Below are 19,534 nucleotides of genomic sequence, written 5' to 3' on the forward strand. Positions count from 1 at the left end.
AACGTCCCGATCCCGATTGCTTTTTTATCAAGCTAGGCCACCATCACTCCTTGCGTTGCAGTCATCACCAACCTCCGATGCCCGGCAATGGAGCTGGGTCGACAAGGGATCGGTATTCCCCATCCCCACACCCCCCACTTTGTATTTCATCTTTGACTCGTTTTGACAGATTTTGCCTTCCGGGCCCCCCACGTAACTATGTGCGGCACCTTGTCCCGCCCTATTCATCCCCCCAATTGTACCAAAAGTAATTTATACAACGCACAAAATTTTTAACAATAAAAAGTTCGATAGAGATAATGTATGATTAAATATAAAATACGAGCTTAAAAGGGTATTCTTGAAATGAATAATCTAGGACAAGTATTTTGAGCGATTTAGCAATGTACAATCTCTTGGGCACATTTTGCTTCTGAGGGTCATTTAGTCTTTTTCATTTATGCAATTGTTGTCGCAAGACGTAAATTTGCAGTTTTGAAAAATAAGGAGGCAAAGTGAACTAGTTGAAAAACGTCAGTCGAAGTTTTAGTATTTTCCTAAGATATTATCTACATAAGCAGCATCGCATAGATGATACGCATATAGAACAATGTGTTCACTTTGTGTAAATACGCATGATTTTCTAACAAATCAGAAATCGCTCGAAAAGATCTATTTTTCCTTTGGTAACAATTCAAAAGTAAAATCTTTGAGTTACGATATTACTTTATTCATCTCAGATATTAACTATCGTGGTATAGTAAAAGTTTCGCTAATGATTCCTTTAAAAAGAAAACATGTTATACCATCAAAGCTCAGCCCAAATATAGAATAATTTGCACTATGATGTGGGGATTCAAGCCATACTATAGGTAAATTCACCAATGCAAAACTTTTCCTTAACTATAAAGCCAATCTATGACGTTAGATTCAAAATTTCTTCACTTTTTCGTGCAAAGGATGGCACATATCATTGACCATTCGAATTTGGACAATCAAGAGTGGCGATTTTTCTTCTTTTTTTTGTCACGAAAAAATGGGGATGAATAATAAGATTGATATTAAATGACCAAACTCTACTTTCATCGACTAATAACCAAAAAAATGGTCATAATTCTGTTCCTAAATGATCAAGCTCTGCTTTCATCGACTAATAACCAAAAGTTTGTCATTTTTTGATAGCCAACATGTAAGAATCATAAATTGAAATCTCAAATTCACGAGTAGTAAATCGAGAATAGAATCAAATGATAAGATACGCTCAAATAATTAATGTTTGCTTTTCTTAACATGAAAACATATAGAGTAAGTAGAAAAAATGCAAAATAACAAGTTTTGATTGAAATTCACAATCGACTGCAAAGATGTCTTAATATCAGAGTACATGTTTAGCAAATTAGCAAAACGCAAAATATCACAGAACACTATTCTTCATAAAAGCTGTGACGCTTAAACATAAAGGATAGTGTCGTTTCTGAATTTTTTTTGTTGGTCAAACTCTGTACCTAATATGAAATTTAAAATTTTGCATTAAAAATGATAGATACGCATCGAGTCAGTAGATTTGGCGGTGAATCGATAGATACGCTTACGATTCATTATTGACCGATACGTGTCGGTTGAGACTTAGAAGGAGCCCCAAAAGAAAAAAAAATTACAAGCAGAGAGAGTAGAAAAGAATGTTTCGATGGATCCGTTACGCGCGAGCTCACTGTACTTTCACCGTTAGATGGGGTGAGCCCCACGCGGAGTTCAGCTGATCCAACGGTTAGCGTGACTCGAGACCACGTACTACTCAGTGCACGAAATAAATGCTGGAGAGCTGGAGTGAAGACTGGAGCCGGGGACAGGTGGCGGTGACCAGGACATGGGTGGGGCCCAGCCCGCGTGACGTATGAATGCCGTGAAGTCCCTGCTTCTTCTTCTTTTTTTTTTTGGCTTTTTCCTTTCGGTGACGTGGCAGCGTCCTGTCGTTTTGCCCGACGAGTCGCCGTTCCGCGTCTGTGCGCGTATGAACGATTTCTACGTTGCAACGTCCTGTGTCGTTTTGCGACGGCACCGTGACGGATGGGGACCTCCTTCTCTTACGGTCGTTCCAGAAAAGAAAATGAAATAAAAAAGTTTCTAAAAATCGACAGCTAAAACCTATCTGTTCTTTTCCCCATTCAACGACGGCAATTTAATTTCTTGGTAAAAATATATCGAAATTATTGACATGATTGGAGAATGAATGTCTGTTCAAGAGATTCGAGTAGGAGATCGAATAAAAACATAAGTCCCAAATATTAAGAAAAAAATCGTATTTATAAATAAGGACGAACGATTTCAAGATTGATCCATATCTCACTTGAAATCTGGAACTTATTAGTTCGATCGATATCCAAATTTTTGGAACTTGGAATCTACCCTGCATAGTCTGTGACCTGAAACCTACCCTGTCACGATTTTCAAGATCTACCCAAGTTCCACATATATTTTTAATTGAACGATTGTAATAAATCATCACTTCTAATGATCACCATTTCTGCTACAATTTACTGACCACAACTTATATTTAGACACACGAACAATATGAAATATTAACAAAGTAAAAATCTCGGTTATTGATTAGCCGAAAATGGAAGCTTAGCTAGTTGTGTCAAATTACACACTCATCATTAGACGCCATGAAATAACCCAGGATTGCGCGAAGACAAAACAAGAGAAGACTTATTCTAGGTTTCAGGTAGAACCTGAACCGGTTCTCTAATTTTTAGAATCTAGAAATTACTATGCATATCTTATAACTTGAAACCAAGGGACGACTCGGTCTGGTTCTTGATTTTGCCTTGAAATCACGGTCACTCCTAATTACAAGTGCAAAATGACTTCAAACGAATCACATGATCATCCTTTCACTTTGATAATCAAAATAAGTCATTTGGGCTCCATTTATTTCGCAAAAATGAATAATTTGAAAAATATATATATTTTAAAAAATGATCGTTTGTATTGTTTAAAATAAATAAATGATAGAAATTTATTTTGTGAAAGAGCTGGTTTTGGAAAGCGATCTCGCTGGGTGGCTTGATTTTGATGGAAAGGAAATCACCAAGCAGGAGGCCGCGAAAGGCCCCGGAAGAAGAGGGCGCGTCCCATCCCGTCCCACCTAGAAAACTCCCGAAACTACGAAACGTCTTTTCTCAAATCCGGTGGACGGCGTTTTGGTGGGTTCTTTTGTCGTTTCGATGACGTGTCCACGAAGGGGGAATAATGGAGGTGGTGGGGGTTGAGAGGGGCCCACTGATGCCAGCTAGGCTCCTTCGTATGAAACATCGGTTGGGGTCGACGTTGACGAGGTCGTCCTTCCCGTGCGCGTGTGCCCCACTCCGTCAAAGAATTCATTGCATTTTTTTTTTTTGTAGTTTTCCGTTATGACAATTATTGATAAGCGAAACTATTAACAAAAAAATCAATAAAGCCTCTCTTACCACATCTTCTAATTCCGAAATCATGAGTTTGTATCCTAAGATTTCGAGATGGATGCCAAATTGCACGTGACATCGATTGATGTTCGAGCTTTATTTCGCAAAATCCGCACCTCTTTTCCCCCCAAACCCCTCTTGTTACGATACAAAATTCGTTGCGCCACTGGCAAATCTCTAGTTCGGAATATCTTGACCCCGATCACCTTTTACTAGGGTCGGTCACCACTGCTCCTCGCGTTGTCGCCGTCACTAACCTCCGATGCCTGGCAATGGAGCTGGGTCAACAAGGGATCGCTATTCCCCATCCCTACACCCCCGACTTTGTATCCCATCTCTGCCTCGCGCAACAGATTTTGCCTTCCTGTCCTCTCACAAAACCATGTGCGGCACCTTGTCCCATCCTATTCATCCCCCCAAATGTACCAAAAGTGATTTATACAATGCACAAAATTTTCAACAATAAAAAGTTCGATAGAGATATTGTATGATTTTTTTTTTGTTATAGAGATATTGTATGATTAATTGTGCTAGCTTTGGGCACGGCTCGACCTCGCCGGTCGTAGCCTTTGGCCGGTCGTTGGCCATCGTCGAGGCTAGGTGACTGGTGGAGGAGGAAGGAGGAAACAAAAAGAAAAGGAAAGGAAAAGAAAAAAGAAATACAAATATAAAAAATAATTAAAAATTAGAAAAAAATTAATAAATTTTGTGTACATACGTAGAATGACATGCGTTCATGTCAGTGATTTCTAGTTAAAATTAGCTGGATGTACTATATTAGCCAATTTTTAATAGGTTTAATATTCAATTGGTACAATCGAAAGATTTATGACTAAATTGACAAAAGTGTAATAGGTTTAGGAATTTTTTGGATAATTTTTCCAATATAGGTAAATTCACCAATGTAAATATTTTCTTAACTATAGAGCCAATCGGTGACATTAGATTCAAAATTTCTTCTGTTGTTCGTGCAAAGGATGATACATACATATCATTGACCATTCGAATTTGGACAGTCAAGAGTGGTGATTTTTATTCTTTTTTTTTGTCGCGAAAAAATGGGGATGGATAATAAGATTAATACAAATAAAAATGGCAATAAAAATCAAGAGGGTTGATCCTTGATCTCATCCAAATTATCATGACCAACCATTAATAGGTCACTCAAGCTATGTAGCAATTGTTTAGCATAAAAGTGATTTGACGTTTCAAGGGACATTTGTCACCATAGGTCCACATCATTATTTCTTGCAAACCCACCTTCAAAAGAGGAAAAAAAAAATGTTATTTTCACAAAAATATGATTTTAATGTCAAATTGAAGTTTCGTGGCTGTGGTTATCGTTTTGGCCTACTATATATTCTACAGTTGGTCAACATTTAGTGAATTTCGGAGAAAGCACAGAAATATTGGGTGAAAGTAAAGGTGTGTGTACAGAAATGTGGACAAGATCTGACGTGGAAGATAGCCTTCTTCGCAACTGGGTCAACGTCAGTTATATTCTTCTTGGGCAAAAGAAAATTTCAATCGTTTGTTTTTTTTTGGCCAAAAAAAATGTCAATAATGGTTTTTTTTTTGGTTCAAAATTTTGGAAGCTATTGTTATGCCGGGAATAAAGAAAGATGGCTTTGCGATGACTGAAAAGTGAAATTGTTATCTTAGATCGAGTTTCATTTTGGGCACACACGTTTGTGTAACCTTCTTTCTATACATTTCACATCCGTCACTGTTAATATTGACCCGTTAATTACTAGGGGCATATCTTGAATCCTTGGTGGTGGTTACCGAGGGTACCTAACCAAAGCAGGGGAAGCCTAAGCTTTCGATTGGGGCCGCCCTACCTGTTCAGGCATATACACCTGATGGGCTGATAGGACCGCGTTCCTTATTTTAACATGCCGATGATCGCACGCCCAACCTCCCTAATTGGGGGAAAGTTTTTTCTTCCCTCATCCCAAGGAATACTATTATGTTTAACGTCCCAGAGTTCAGACAAAGCCTTTTAAAGTCTTGCTCAAGACCAAGGCAAACATGTTTGTGTAATCTTTTTTCTATAGATTTCACACCCGTCACCGTTAATATTGACCCATTAATTATGATAGTTGTTAAGTGTATAAGAAATTAATTTTTTTTTGTGTGTCAGTAATTAAAATTGAAATAATTACCTAATAAGTTCTAAATCTATTGTACGAATATCAATTCAGTCATAAAACTTTTCCATTTTGCTTATACAGTTCTAAATTTTTGCATGAAATTCCAATATATTCCTTCCAGTCAATTACTATTGGAAATTGCTGACGTAGCATCTAGTTATTGTTGATGTGGACAATTTGTGGATCGCCATGTCGGCAATTGGCCGGAAGGACTACATTAAATTACGGGCAAAGGTTTATGACTACATTGTCAAAATTGAAAAGTTTATGATTGATTTGGTATCCGCACAATAAGTTTAGAATTGAATTGGGTAATTTTCGCAATTAATATTCGATGTCTTGTGGTTTCATATTGGTAGAGCACTTATCCCAACATTTGAAATTCATATCCATATTATCGTTTTAAAAATATCCAAATCTATGTCGAATTCAGGATTGACGTAGCGCATGTGAACAAACTAGTTTTTTAACAAAGAAAACTTTTAAACTTGGTGTTCACCCTCAAATTTGCTATACTATACTTAAGGCTTATATGATTCATACAATATTAAAATGTATTCGCTTTAATTTAACCGATTCTCTTGTAATAATTGTTTGTCACGTGCCTTTAGGTCTACGTGATATAAGTGTCTTCTAGGTCTAAATGAGAAACTAATGAATTAATTTACATTGGACAATCAGACAAGTGCTCATGTATCATGTCGAATGGATCGTGCACGGCCTATCACCTTACAACGAGGTCGACTAGGGGAATAAAGAAGAAGTTGTGTTCGTGATTTTTAAGTTATGAAATTGAAAGTCACACCCTTACATTCCACCTGTTCCTTAGAATGATTACCGAACCCCACTAGCCTTTTTTTTGAATAATTATTTTTAGATACTCAAATAAAGCTAATCTCGCTTTTTTAAAAGTGATTAATTATTGAGCACGACTCTGTCTCCACAATAAATAATCACATAAGCAAATACCAATCCTGCATTGATTTGTTAAAAAAGATTCTGTCGTCTGATTTATGCTACTTGAATGGCGACATAAATATCAAACAATGTTAATTATATAATATTGAATAAATATTATAAGAAATAGAATAGTACGATAATACCGAATCCACACATAAGGATGCACCAAATCGAAGAATTTGTTATGCATTTCAACTATATATATATATATATATATATATATATATATATATATATATTATTTCGGCATCAGAGTGAGAGTTTATGAAATGGCATATTCTAGTCTAAATGATGAATTATAAGAATTAACATATGCCCTTCAAACCAATTAATGCATCTCTAAGCACAAGAAAACAAGTAATTACTTCTTTTTTGGTGGTCTAGCAATTAGAGGAAATGTCCGAGTCAATTTTCGCGCACCTCGATTAGTCTATCCACCGAGACGATCTTAGGGACGCCCTCTCTCACATCAGCCATTGCATTTCTTTTTTTTTTTTTGGTAAGAAAATAAGCAGTGCCCGAAATTACATCATTAATCTCCTAATAAGACATGATCTAATCAGATCCCCTAACAACAGAGGAATGAAACCTATTGGTGGCCATTGCATTTCTAAAATAACAAGGAAACCACCTCAATTGTTTCCCTAGTTATCATCTATACTAGAATACAATTTTAATAAGTTTCCATATTTATGACAAACATCATATTCCCTCTTCAAATCCCAAATGCTCTAAATAAGTATCCCTTTATTTTCTTTATGTGGGTTTCTTTTATTTACCTTTCCTTCTCCATTATCTACTTTTTTTTCCTCTTTTTCTTTAGTTTAAATTCATGCCAGTTCAATAGAATATTCCGATGCCAAAGAATCCACTCAGCACTTCTCATCACCTCCAACTTGGAGACAAGGACCAAGACTTACGCCTCCAGCTCATCTTAACTTGGGCAATCAATCCCTTCCTTGATTCTTAATTTAATCAAAACTTGCAATCATTTAGTGAAATTAAGAAAAAAAAATTGGAGGAGTGGACCTTGATGTACTCACTCCTCAGTCCCCACTCAGTCCTCAATGATTTCCCACTAAAAAAAAGGAAGGAAAATAAAGAGAAAGAGGGAACAAATCTTGGAGACTTCAAAGCAAAAAACGTGGGGTCAAAGAACCTTTTTTTTTCCCTACATGAACAAAATTGCAAGGAAGCAATAATGCTCCTTTGTCTCCTATCACCAATCTCGTTGCATCTTTGATAAAAAATGTGCTGCCTTGGGAAGGGGTAGTGGAAACATCCTCCTAGAAAGAGAACATCTCAACTTATCAAAGGAAAAAGGTTAAAGTTTATATTCTTTGTTACCTTTTACTTTTTAGAAATGTTCGTGTCACTCTAGGTTTCAAACCTTTATCACTAGATCAAGCATCCTCTATAACATTCGGGTTTGCTAAAAAATGCAAGTTCTCACACAGTTTCACATTTTGATTGGGAAATTTGTTCCAAAAATTCTAAACTTATTATATGGCCGTCAATTCAATTTAAAACCTTTCAATTATACCAATTTAGTTTTAAGTTTTTTGATGATTGCCAACGTAGTTTTTCCGGTCATTTTTTTGTTGGAAATTGATGATGTGGACGCCGACCGTCCTACGTGGCATGATAAATGCTGAGGGAGAATTGCCAAAAAGTCCTAAACCTATTGCAATCGTGCCAATTCAGTCATAAACCTTTTTTTTGCCAATTGAGTCCTAAATCTTTTGCATTTTTGTCAATTTAGTCCTAAATTTTTTTTATTTATCTTACTCGTCGGCCCTCGCTCTGGCCAGTTGCCGAGGTTCGGCGACTAGCTGGAGGTAGAAGGAAGGGAAGAAAAAAAAAAGAAAGAGAAGGAAAGAAAAGAAAAAAGGACAATATATAAGTAATTCGGAAAAAAATTATTAAAAAATTATTAAAGTTATTAACGTCAGCACCGATCGGCCAAAATTGACCGGATGTATTGAATTGGCATAAATGCAAAAAGTTTAGGACTCAATTGGCAAAAAAAAAGATTTATGTTTGAATTGACACAATTGTAATATGTTGATGATTATTTCTGCAAATTTTCCATATATACTTATGTGGAAAAAAAAAAAAAGCGAAACGCACCCTTGTTCAGGTGATGTAGGGTGTGAGATCCAAACAATACACAAGCGGGTAAGGTAAATGGGAAAATTGTTTATTTAGGTGTTCGAATTTTCTTTGTTTTTGGGTGAATTTCATATGTAAAAATTTTAAAATCATGAACTTGTCAATTCAACGATGTCATTGTAGCCAATCACGGTTTGCCATCAAAGTTTATTTTATTGTGGGATGTCGACATAATTTGGTTTGGCCCATCCGGGGGCACAATCTAGACTTTCAACAGCCAATCTTTAGTCACGTTACATATAGTACCTTACCCTAGCTTCTTGTGGCAAGAATTTGGTCAATGACCCAAGTTTGATCTCATCGTGGATTGTGCAATATGCACATTCGTCGACGTTTCTTGGTTTTGACGATTTGACTGAAGGCTTCACTCGAATACCCCGTGAACGGTTAATCACTCTTTTGGAACGGAATAAAAAACTCTTAACAAATTACAATTTAGTGACAGGTGAAATCTAAGTGTAACCATTTGCTAAAAAACGAGTGGTTCAATATTTGATTTATAAGTAATGATTTTTTAGTCCATCTTTGATTTGAGGATATCTGTTAGGAAAATCTAATTCAAAAACTTAAATTTATTGGCCAAAGATCATGTGAGTATAAAGAGTACATGTGGGCCATTGTCAAGCGATATACACCCGCTCTCACGTGGAATTTGATTGATGGGGCTGGATGCATATACTTGAAAGGAAAGTCCAATCCAAAAGTTCAAATTGATAGGTAAAAGGAGACCATATGAATATAAAAAGCATAAAAGATCCGTTGTCAAATAATGTGAGATAATATTTCAACAATACTTACTTTGATAATTTATGAATTTGGGATTACGTATATTTTTGATATGAAGCTTCCCATTTGCGTTGGCTTGTCCAGTAATAGTGGCGCATGGAAAGATGTGTGGCCTTATTGAACATTTCGCAATGATTTAGGAGGTGTAGTGACATTCTCCATTATTTGATTAGATAAAAAGACTACGTTGAATATTCAGAAATAATTTAAGGGACACATCTAACGAATTAAAGGTTAAATGATGACAATGAACTTTAGATCAAAATTTAAAATTACTAGTGTTATTTTCCCTTTTTATTAACTCTAGACACTCTTTAGGGAAGCAAAAAATAAAACAAAAAAATGTAGGACTTACTAGTCTTCTTTTTCCAAAGCTTCACTCTTTCTTTTTACATTAGTCAAGTTTTGATTGGTAAGGAGGAAGAAAAAGTCAATCCTCTCCCTTTCTTTTTTCTTCTTTCCCTCCTTTTTCTCCTTCTTGCTTTCTCTATTTCATAACTTTTTTTTTTCATAAGGTCCCCTATATGCATATTCTTTTCCCCTTTTCCCCCTTTCCTCCTCCTTATCTCTTTCTCTATTCTCACTCATCCCATTTTCGCCGGAGCTTAAATCGGTCCTGGGCCGGGCCGACAACATTGCGGATCCGGGTTACTCGGCCATGCGATCAAGTTAAAAAATAATTATGACGAAATTAGAAATTTTTAAAATTTACTATCTCTTTTTCTAGCTAAATTTCCCAATCTCTCTCCATGGAGCAACAATACCTGATCATCTTTTAGATAAGTGTCAAGACTTGAGCTTACATTTGCGCATTACACAACTGTTAGCATCGAAGTATCTATCTTAGTTCTATTACCCACCACCTACTAGACAGTTATAATATGTATAAATAAAGAAAAAATAGTAAATTTCATGTCACAGTCTCACCTAATGGTAGGTATAGGCGGGCTAAAACTATTGGTTTTTCTTATTTTTATTTACATGTTCTATAAAAATATGGTTATGGTGATGTATGGGATTTGTTTTGGGGCGTCCATTGATGCATTTGAATAGGGGATGAGTGAGGCAATCAATATGGCCCGCTCATTCAACGGGCCTCAAGCCCAACGCCTAGACCGTAACCGTGAAAAGAGCTCATCAACTGAACTTTATTAAGTATTCCTCCGGCTTTAATCTACTAATTTTCTAAAACTTGTTACGAAAGTGTAATTGAGTCCTATAACTTTCAAAAGATAAATCAAGTTGTAAAACTTGTTAAATTGATACAATTAAAAACTTTCGTTAACTCCGTTCGATTTGACTAACGAAAAATTCTGATGTATTTTTCTTATTATTTTTTATCTTCTACGTGGGGATAAATTAACTAAAGTATGAAAAATAAGATTATCATAATTTTTTACTCCAAATATTAATTAAATTAATATTATAAAAAAAATAAAAAACACAATTGCAGCCCCTCACCGGTGGGCGCCACCACCCCACAATCACCGGAGAGGGCCAGTGGGGGTTGCCAAGGCCTTGGCGACGGTTGGAAATAACACCTGCATCAAGAAGATGGATCGCGACTCTCTTGCTTGCAAAGAAGTGCTCGATTGGGATGATGAAGTGGTCGCGACGGCGCGATCCGAGGCTTTTAGTGGCCAGAGATCGGATCGGGGAATCCAAGTGCCATTTCTGGCAGGACATGATTCTCAGGGTCGCTCGTCACTTCGGCCTCCTCATCATTGAACCTTCTCAGGTTCGTTCAATCGCGTCGTTTGAGGTTTTCTAGCCTGAGGGAAAATCTCATTTTGCCATGCTTCCTCTGTTGGGGTTTTTGGGATTGCTTGACTGGAATTAATGTCTTTTTTTTTGTCAATCGATGATTATATGGTTTGAGATGATTTCCTTCGAGATGAGAAAAATGGATGAAACATACTAAAGGCGTCGTAACAACGGCTATATACATCGTAACAAGTTCTAAACCCTAGTACCTTGTTCTGTAACTCGGTTTTACTGGGTCCTCAGTTTATGACCCGTTGCAAGTGCAATAAATCGAAAATCAGTAAGTTATGATGGAAATCGCCTTGATTATGATGCATTGCCTCTAAGCTTATGACCGATCGCAAGCGAGATACTTCAAAAACGATAAAGTAGCAATGGAAATGCCCCTTGGCCATGCGCATTTGCTTCCAGCTTATGATCTATTTTGAGCGCTGTACTCTGAAAATCAGTGAGTGACAACCGAAAAAAGGCCTTCTTCAAGATCTATTTGCACTAAGTTAACGACTTTTTACAATGCACCTATCCATGTTCTTTGGTTCTGGGGACATGCGGAAGTGTCATTTCAAATTTTGACAATTATAACAAGTCGTAAATTCAATTATGTATATTCATAATACTAGAATAAATGTGTCATAACAACAGATTATTTACGTTGTAACAAGTTGTCAACCCTAGTAGCTTGTCCATCCGTTCCTGAAGCTCCAGACGTTCGTCCTGCACTTTGGCGACGATCGTAGAAGTTCCAGTTTCGCCTAAAACCAATGTCGCAGGGGTGAGGCCGAGCGTCCCTATTTTATTTTTCTTCGTCGTCCTCCTTTCCTCATCTTCTGCCAGTGAAAGACTTCACGGTAGCGCTTTGTCCTAGCGCACCTGTACCCGCTAACACTCGTACATACAACGACACCCCTCGGAATCGTCAAATCTGCCTTGGACAGCCCCGCAGTATACTGCTCTGTGATGCTCCGTGTTCGTGATTGATATTGTCGTTTGCTTATTTGTCGCTAAACCTGAACTGGAGTTGGACTGGAATCAGCTCGGCGGAGTTTCAATTTGATGGACTCTGTACCCTTGGCCACGACCACATTTACCAGGTCGTATCTTCCCCAATTAATCTCTAAATGTGATCCCGATTCATTCTAGATTTGCTCTGTTTTGCCGCAAACGAGATTGACCGTTTCTTCGGTCCTGCAGTAGGGTGTTTTCTTGTTCAATCCCATACCTAATATGAACATTTAGCAAAAGCCATAAGCTTGTCTATTTCAAAAATTTCTAATTCACAATAGAGAACTCATGCTTTTGGATTTCCCACCATGAAACTTCATTGATAACCTTTGGGTTACTGAAAATTTCAGCAACCCTGGCACGTTTGTTCGCTGGGATCAGCTCGCCAGCTGGTGTGTATAAATTGCAAATAACCTACAGACGAACAATAATTCTTCGTAAACTAATTGAAACGTTCTTTCTTGTTTGATCAACCTGTTCAGATGATCTGATGGATGGACAATTTTTGACAACATAATACTTATTTCGTGGATGATTACCATGATATTGTTGCTGCCTCATAAAGGATCCTTGAAAATTGCTCGAGGGTTGTTAAAAAATCAAGAACTTGATGGAATGATGTGAAGGTAAATATAGTAAGAGAGTTTTTGGTTTATGTCATCTTACGATTAGATCACTTCACTATCCTCCCCTGGAGCTTGACCAGTACTTGATCCATACTCAATAGCTCTAGGGATCATCTGATTATTCATGAATCAATATATTAGTAGCATGTAGCATGTAAAAAGAAGAACCCTACATATTTTATTGTTGCTATTCATACGCTTGATGTGCTGTGCAAATCTATGCCAGAAACTCCGATCCTGACTCATAGTTAGACTAACGTCAAAATGTGAAATAAGTTCGCTAATGCAAAAATTGAAAGAAAAAAAGAAAAGGTGTCAGCAGTTGAATGTGAATATAACATATGACATACTTATTCTGATGGCATATCGAAGAAAAATGCGAACTTATAATCTCAGTACAGAATAGTTCTAGTATTTGTCATCTTTTTGTGGATCACACTAAATGGTTTTAGGCATTAAAACATACCAAATGTATTCTACAATCATTGTATGGGTGTAGGGCGTGGCATCCGAGTTGAGAAGACTCTCAAGCCTGTAATTGTATTGTTCTTGGACTTCAAAGCATACACCTTGAACTTAGAAAAGCTCTTGGTGTTTACACTCTTCTTCTGTTTTAGTGAGAGAGAAATCCATGCGTTTGCTGCCATGGGACTGGCCATCAATGAGTTCTTTGTGATCCTTGTTTGGCATTATGTCGTTGGTGCCAAAATCTGCGCCATTTCTGCCTAGTCTGAAAAATAAAGTAGTGTGAGTAATAGACATATCTACGTAAACAAAAAACCTAGGAGCTTAGTCTCATGGAAGATGATTCAAACAACGAGCTCTATTTGTATGACTTGGCCTTCTGGTATGCATGAGAGTTTAGTTTTGAAATGATAAAAAGAATAGACTGGGTACTTCAAAGAAAGGGTCTCTTTTGCAAGTGCGTACGCCGACAATTTCAAGTAGGAAAACTTACATGTTGAAGCATAAATAGTGAGTCTTATTGATTTCCCTAAGGATGATACCACATTCTCCTTGAAAAATTAGCTAAAAATAGTGGCATAACTATACTTCTCCTTTTGGAATCATTTCAAGGTTATTCTCAGGCCTCATTCCCAAAAGTGAGCTCATGAACAAGTAAAAAACTGAGGGCAGTTACATAGTTGAAGTAAGCAGACTGCAGAGTGCAACAGTTTAAGAGATTAATGAAATTCCACCTTACCAAGGATCAATTAGCAAACATGTTATTATGATATTTCATTAGATATAATGGACGATCAACTCATGAATCTTGACAGTGCACCTAATCCTTTCCTCTCGCAATCAAAAGGCAATCACAATGAAGTAGTTTCTTCTTTCACAAACTTGGCATAATTGCAAATTACCCTTACCAACCACTCCGGCGAAAATATCCATCATATATCACCATGGCAGAGCAAGACTACCGAACATAGCAATTATCACTATGAGGACTTGAAGTCACAGAACAAGAAAAATCTGAGACAAGAGTGGATACAAGAGAAATCGATTCCACATGAGGTCCACAACATAGACTTAAAATTGGTAGTGATTGATTTATTCATGAAAAGAAACGACAACAATGACTACTGCTTCCTTCATTCATTCTGCCTCACACACCACACATTTCTTTTGCAGACATTGTTGTCACAAAGAGATGAAGTCCACGTCAATTGTCAACCAAACAAACTGAACAGGACAACCTTGCAGTGATCAAAATGAAGAAGTCATAGATTAGACTCCCACTCTAACTGTGATAAGACCTCTTTTAATGTCAAATATTTACTCAATTGCTTAAGATGTCGCTAAAAATTGGTAAAGGATTTACCTGAGAACCTTTGCAGAATGGCTGAGAAGCAAATCAAGAATGTCAAATGTTGTCAAATGCTAACTATAAGATCACTTCTCTATCCTCCCCTGGAGCTTGACTGGTACTTGATCCATAGTAATTCCACTTTGGAAGTTCAAACGGGTGCTCAGCAGGTCTAGGGATCGCCTAATTTCAGGAATTAATAGATCAGTAGCATGTTGCGTGTAAAAAGGAAAAACACGACATATTTTATTATCGCCAATCATACCCTTGAGTTGCTGCGCAGATCTATGTTAGAACCTCTGTTCAAGGGAAGCAAACCAAAAGCCGTTCAACAGAGAAACATTTCATCACTTCATCTATGAGAGTTTTCCAGAACTGTGCATGCATTTTGCTCCTTGTGAAATCAAATAAGGAGATTGCACACTATATCTACAGCATGAGTCATGAGGCAGATTTAACAATCTCGGAGTTGGATGAAGAAAAGTACGAATTTTCTTCATTTTTCTTGCATGTTCGAGATTAAAGCAGTGTCCAAACCTATCAGCGATCTGTCCATGTCCCCCTCTCAAATCATGTAGCGTTGATAGATAACTTTATCAACTCTGTCTGCAGGATATGAGATATCTTGTCACAGTCATCGCCTGCATCTTTGTGGCACCTCCCCTCCAAGTTTGGGCAACCTGCGATTCTTCGGTGAGTACATAATAGTTCTAGTATTGTTCATCTTTTTGTGCACCACACTCAAAGGTTTTAGGCATGAAAACATACCAAATGTATTATGCAATTATTGTATCGGTGTAGGCGTGACGTCCAAGTTGAGAAGACTCTCGAGCATGTACTAGTATTGTTGTTGGACTTCAAAGCATACACCCTGAACTAAGAAAAGCTCTTGGTTTTTCCACTCTTCTTCTGTTTTAGCAAGAGAGAAATCCATGTGTTTCCTGTCATGAGACTGGCGGTCAGTGAGTTCTTTGTGATCCTTATCTGGCATTACGTTGTCGGTGCAAAAATCTGTGCCATTTCTGCCTAGTCTGAAAAATAAGCCAATGTGAGTGACAGACATATCTACTGAAGCAAAAAAACCTGGGAGCTTAATCTCATGGAAGATAGTTCCAATGACGAGCTCTATTTGTATGACCTGGCCTTCTGGCATGCACGAGAGTTTAGTTTTGAAAAGATAAAAGAATGGATTGGAATACTTCAAAGAAAGGGTCTCTTTAGCAAGTGCTAACACCTTTACCCTAAGCTTAATCTCATGAAACCGCATTTTGAAGACTAGTTTCAAGTGGGAAAAAATTGCATTTTTGAAGCATAAATAGCGAGGTCAATTGACATGAACAATTTTACACACACCGGTTTCGATAGAGGTATAAGCTTAGAGATCGGGCGGCGTAGTGTTAGCCCACTTGAATTTGATTCTAGCCCAAAAATAGAGGGATAGACTGAGATGACAAAGTACCGCTCGTGAAATACAGAGCATGATGATCCAAACCAAAATGCTATTGAAATAGCAGCCACCGACCACACATCATAATAGTTTTTGAGCTGCGAGTCTAGTTTGAGGAGCCAAATCAGCAAACTCAGCTCATCTTCACCAGATCAAGCAATGAACCCAATCAAAAGATACAAAAACAAATTCATATGACGCCGAACAGAAGTAGTGAACTACGATCAGGAGCAAGGACAAAGCAAGAAATTCTCTAGAGGCACCAGCAATCCAAAATCAAAAAACTGTAAAAAGCATTAACGATGATGCTGAACTCAGTGGCATTGTATTCGAAAATTGTTCATGTAAAATCTGGAAAACAAGGTGCCCCCACATACCTTCAGTAAAGAAAATTAGGGCTCGATCTAACATCATCCAATATAGATGTCGGGGATATGAGCGATCTTGTACCAGTCCTCGCCTGCATCTCTTTTGCACCTCTTCTTCAATTCTGGGCAACCGTAGATTCTCAGGTGAGTAAGGGATGCAAGCTTTCGCATTCCTTCGGGTAATGACGTCAATGAGGGGCTATCGTGGATGTCAAGCCGTTGAAGTGATTGAAGGGCCTCGATCTGCTCTGGTAATTCCTTCAAATTGAAGCAACGGGAAATTTCGAGATGCTCGAGATTGCTGGCCTGTAGAAGCCACTGTGGGAGAGATGCTAGTTTGGGAAGGTCGTCGATCCACAGGGACCGAAGACTCTGATGGAGTCCTCCATGGAAATCCAAGATGACGTTGTTGCTGCTGCTTTCGTCTTTGCATAAATCCAGCTCCTTACAATCCTGAATATTGAGACGCTCGAGATTGCTGAGCTGGAGAAGCCATTGTGGGAGAGATGCTAGTTTTGGAAGTTCACCGAGACTCACGGAGCGGAGACTATGAAGTTCCAAGATGAGGTTGTTGTTTCTGTTGCTTTCGTCGTAATTGGATAAATCCAGCTCCTCAGAATCCGAAGAATCGAGATCCACCAGGTTGGATTGATGTCGCGTACCCAGTGGTGGTGCTGTTGAGAGGGAAGTTAACCGAGTACAACCCCAGATTTGAAGAGATTCGAGTGAGGTGAGGCTTTTCCAACACTCCTCCGGTACACATTCTAGAGACTCCATCATCCGGATATTCAGACTCTTCAGCTTATTAAGGCCAACTATCATATTTATCAACGCTGGGTTGGCATTACTCAGGATTAACTCCTCAAGATGTGGAGCTGGTGGCATGGCTTTCAATTTCATACAGCTAATGATCTTTAATTTCAATAGACTAGGAAATGATGCTATTGAAGTGGATGAATGGCCTAACCCGATATCTTGCAATTCAGGCAGCTCCCAAATAGATAAAGACTTGAGGCGAGGTAGTTGGCCTAGTGGAGGGAGATGTTTACATCTTCTGCAACTGGAAAAGCCTACCTCGACTAAATTGGGCAAAGAAGACACGAGGCTATCCATCATCCACCTTGGAAAGCTTTCACCTTTGTATCCTCTGATCATCAATTCCTGTAGATTTGAGTGCGGCCATAGTCCACCCAATAGAGCTTCATCACTATCCATAATTACTACATCATCAGTATCGAAATCGCCCCATTCAAGTATCAAAGATTCTAGAGAATGCTTTCCTCTCAAGTTCGCAGCCTTGGATTCTGCTACTGCATCTGTCACGCTTCCCAAATTCTCAATGCAAAGGCTTCCCCGGATGTTATTAAGCTCTTTTAGCTCCCCAAGTCCACAACAATCCTTAGCAAGAGCTTTATCTTTGGGCAAAATGAAGCGTGTTAGCCTATGCAAAGAACTCAATTGCCCTAGTCCGCGTGGCACATAACGAAGTTTATAACAACCATCTATATCTAGATTTCGAAGGCTGACTAACTTCCTTATGCCCCTTGGCAATTCATCAAGGGCAGAACAATAATAGAGATTAAGCGTTTGCAAATTCTGCAATCTCGTAATGGAGTTAGGAAGCCTTTTGAGTGCTTCATTAAGAGAAAGATCGAGATACGTGAGATGCTTCAACTTACAAATGGACTTTGACACCTTCTCGACATATGTGGTATGCAGATCTAAGACGCGCAACCTCTTGAAACTCTGAATGAGTTGGCGTAGATTTGCTTCACTCGTTGGTTCCATTTCCTGATCACTAGCAGCACACAGAAATGTTCTCAGTGCACTTGCTTGTATGCGTGAGATTGGAAGTTCACCCATCAAATTGAAAGTTGAACCATATGATATGTGACGAGTTCTTTTGGGTATGGATTTTCTATCATCCCATGCCACCCAACACTCGGTCCCTGCAACTAAGCAGGCTAGATCATGCATCAAATCATGCATCTTACAAGTCTCCTCGTTCGTGTCTGGATCTTTCTCAAAATCTTGGAAGAAGTTACTCCAAAGTAGATCCATGAAATATCCATGAGCAATGTCTTCTAAATGCTGACTTCTATTTGATTGCTGGATAAATCCTTCTGCCATCCAAAGATCGACCAAAGTCTGCTTCTTTATCTTATAATCTTTGGGAAACAATGAACAAAACGCGAAACATTGTTTCAAATGTGAAGGAAGATGGTTGTAACTTAGCCTAAGAATAGATTTTATGCCTTCTTCCCTTTGAGACACATCTGGGAGCTCATAATCTTTGAAATGCGACCATTCGGGTTTAGTTTTCTTAAAGAATAGTATACTCCCAACAGTTCGAACAACCAATGGAACCCCATAGCACTTTCTAACTATATCTTTGCCGATAGCTAGCATTTCAGGATCTTGTATCTTCTCTTCTTTTCGACAAGCCATTTGCATTAGTAAATCAAGAGATGCACTGTTAGATAAGTCCCTGAGATAATGAGGTGGAGCAGTCCCGGTGATCTCTGCAACCAAAGGAAGGCGTGTGGTTATGAGGATCTTGCTTCCTCCAGCACCTCCCATCAATAAAGTTTTCAACTTTAGCCATGTTTCTCGTTCTGTAGTCCACACATCATCTAAAACTAAGAGATATCTTTTTCCATCAATTACTGTTCTTAGTTCACTTTGCAATTGTTCGATCGCAACTTCAGTTAGTTCTTTGTTCTTTGCACGAGCTATGATATTTTTCACTATTTTGTTCATGTCAAAGTCATTGGAGACACAAACCCACAATTTCAAGTGAAAATGTTTACTAACCATCTCATCATTATAGACACATTGAGCAAGTGCCGTTTTTCCAAGCCCACCAATTCCAACTATTGGAAGGATGGAAACGTTCTCTTTCACATTTGAATCCAATAAAAAATTTATAACCATCCTTTTGTCATCATCTCTGCCTTTAATATCTCCTTCACGTATAAATGAATGCGTCTCTTCTCTCTT

General features: G+C 38.1%; 1 pseudogene; it reads right to left on the minus strand.

Moving 5' to 3' along the window:
* Nucleotides 1–11,862: 11,862 nt before the first annotated feature.
* Nucleotides 11,863–19,534, minus strand: part of LOC115691349 (disease resistance protein RGA2-like) — a 42,445-nt pseudogene continuing 34,773 nt past the window's right edge.

This window comes from Syzygium oleosum, unplaced genomic scaffold, assembly GCF_021117445.2.
Source record: "Syzygium oleosum isolate NSW1041296 unplaced genomic scaffold, Sole_v2.1 Sole_v2.43, whole genome shotgun sequence".
Lineage (NCBI taxonomy): Eukaryota > Viridiplantae > Streptophyta > Magnoliopsida > Myrtales > Myrtaceae > Syzygium > Syzygium oleosum.